This window comes from Belonocnema kinseyi, chromosome 2 (genome assembly GCF_010883055.1).
Source record: "Belonocnema kinseyi isolate 2016_QV_RU_SX_M_011 chromosome 2, B_treatae_v1, whole genome shotgun sequence".
NCBI classification, from domain to species: domain Eukaryota; kingdom Metazoa; phylum Arthropoda; class Insecta; order Hymenoptera; family Cynipidae; genus Belonocnema; species Belonocnema kinseyi.
The window spans coordinates 127446274-127449356 of record NC_046658.1 but is presented as its reverse complement, the minus strand read 5'-3'; the positions used below and the strand labels follow the sequence as shown (position 1 = coordinate 127449356).

Sequence of the window (3083 nt, the reverse complement as noted above, 5' to 3'; positions counted from 1 at the left end):
TCCCAAAAAACTGTAGCCATAACCTTACCAGCTGACTTTACGGTCTTTGCCTTCTTTGGAGCTGGTTCGCCTGTGGAAATCCACTGCTTGGATTGTTCCTTTATCTCAGGAGTGTAATGGTGTATCCATGTTTCATCCACAGTCGCAAATGGACGAAAAAATTCCTCACGATTCCGACTTATGCGCGCCAAAAGAGCCTCAGAGGCGACCACTCTATTGCGTTTATTATCAGCTGAGAGCAAACGCGGCACCCATCTTGCCGATAGCTTTTTCATGCCTAATTTTTCATGTAGAATTGAAACAATTGCACCTATATATATATCCTTGTGGCCTCAACTAACTCACGCACTTTTAATCTTCTATCCTTCAACACCATATCGTGGATTTTATTGATGATTTCGGGAGTACTTGCTTCTACAGGGCTTCCTGAACGTGGTTCGTCACTTATTGATGTACAACCACGCTTAAATTCATTTACCCAGTTATAAACCGTTGCTAAGGCAGGGGCAGATGTGCCATGAACTGAGTCCAATTCATTTTTTATCTTATATGGAGTTAAACCCTTTGAATGAAAATGTTTGATTACCGCTCTGAACTCGTTTTCTTCCATTTTTTTTAACGAACAATTTTTTTTCAATTAGTTATAAAAACACGTAAACTCAGAAGATGTGGACTGTGACTGCACCATATATCTAGTCGGGAGTGGTGCTGACTGAAAACAGATGATTTGAAGCGATTCGCGTGCCATCTGTTGGTCATTCTAAGGACTTATTGAACTACCCTCGTATCTATCAGTTCTTATTTCTGATCAACTTTATGAACTTTGAATTACAACTATTTATCTCAACACTGTATATTGACAAAATTCGCATAGGGCTGATAAGTGACAAAAGTATCCACAAACAAATAATTAGTTAGGCCTTACCAGCCCGACATAATAGGCACCATCCCTAAAATCAAAAACCAGTGTCTTTTAGTTTGAAAAGCATATAAGTTCCTTTTTTAATTTAAAATATTTGTTTCTTCGAAAAATACTGATGACGCTTAAAAAGGGCATGAAAAAAGCTACCAAAACTGTACATCATAATCTACACTATGCAAATTTTTTATGTAAGAACTTGATTTTCGGAAAACATAACAGATTATGTAATTGCGATATCAATTTTAACCTACTTAAAAAACAACTATCTCTGGTGGTTATCCTCATTTCTGTTGAAAAATATATTTATTGAATATACCTAAAATTTTTAGTACATGTTGTAAGCAATAGGAAAATCCGAAATTATGAGATTCTCTCTGCATTCTTTCCTAATTAATATTTACTTGTAACGTTTATTAGAGTTAAAAAGTTTTCAGATTTTAGCAGAATTTGTACCGATCTCCAAACCAGAATTTACATCGTTTTTAAGTTTGAGTGGAAATTTCCATACGTCTGCCTTAATATAAATCAGGTACCGATCATCTTTATACGAGGTGTCGCTTCGCTTCACGTTGGGAAAAGCAAACATAAATTTTGGCCAAAATTAAAAAAGTCCACGGGTTTAGTTGAAAATTCTCAATTGATGCCTTCGGGATCGCTAATTACGAATCCGACGACAACGTAAACCCCTAAATAACAACTTCCAGCCAAATCCGTTGAAATTTATTACGTTTCGTGGCCATATTGGGTCCGCCATTTCGAATGTATGAATTTTAACTTAGTTTTGTGATAGCAACCCCTCCAAAAATCCCCCCAAAAACCATCTTTACTGAATATTGTTAAAATAGCTGGGGCCAAGCTATTGCAATAATTTCCTTATTAAATTAGATATTTCAAGTATTTTTAAGTCACAATTTGCTTTTAAAGCTATTGTTTCGTATCTCATGTGGTTTGATGAATAATCTTAACTTCCAATTTATCAATCCAGTTTCGACTTTCACATCAAAGACCACCAGTTTTATCAAAATAAGAATTTGTAGGTCTTTTTAAAAGACACGATCGCAAGTAAACTTCAAGACCTTTCTGGGATAAATTATTTTTACTGCAAACATTTTTCTATATCTCGCATCATTTTTCTGCCAAATAACGTTTTTGATTTGAAAAAAATTTCGACATGAATAAAATGAAAACTATACTTCTCATAAAAATATGTGTTTATGTAAAGTCGAAGAACTTTTCGGGGTGAGCAATTTTCTTTGGAAAATTTTTTTCTGGCTCATGAAGGTTTGTTGAAAAATAGAATTTTTTATTTCTGAAAAACCTTGTTTGATGGATTAAACCTTAAGTGATTGTCAAAAGTGGCTGTTTAGCAAACTCGTATTGACCATTTAGGGTTAGGATCTTCCTAGTTCAATCATTAAACTAGTAAATTGCGTAACAGGTTAACAATTCAGCCTTGTTTTTGTACATAATTCTTTAAACAGTGCACTCTTATTTTATTTTTTTTAGAACAAAGTATTACTGCCAATCAAAAAAATCTTTTCGGTAATCAGCTTTTTACGTCCACTTAAAAAAAAAATAACTTCATTCAAGATCTAAATAAAATCTGCTTTTCATGTAGCCTTTTATAGATAAAAATCAAAACACAAAAAAGTTTAAAATTGAAAATGATATTTGCATCTATGTCCTTTCAGACTCATCAAAAACAAATATATAACGAAAGAGAAAGGAGGGAGAAGAAGGAAAGGGTTAACCAAACCTAATCTCTCACTTTTTCCTTATTCTTTCGTATCAGGTATCATTTAAATTTAAAATACTGGTATAGAAAAAGGGAAATTTATATTAATTATAAGCATAGTGACTAATATACAAAATTAATCGGTCTCATTTTTTATTTATTGGTAAAACTTTATTTGCATGTATATGCCGAATCATAAAGTCTTATAGTGGACCTTATAACCGAGGGCATTTAGTAATTAACGAATCCCATTATTAAACTAAACTCAAAATTTTTTATATCTGGAAAGAGCCTTTCATAGATTAATAGTTTTTGTACCCTTCCTCGATATAAATATCATGTCTATGAAATCTCTTCTTGGTTTCTCTGCGGTTACAGGATCTTGATATCATCTGAATTAAAATAATCACCATTTTCGATTATATG

The 3083-nt window shown here is 33.0% G+C and overlaps 1 pseudogene; it reads right to left on the bottom strand.

The window, feature by feature from the left end:
- Positions 1-221: 221 nt before the first annotated feature.
- On the bottom strand, positions 222-610 carry LOC117166821 (annotated as a pseudogene).
- Positions 611-3083: the final 2473 nt, after the last annotated feature.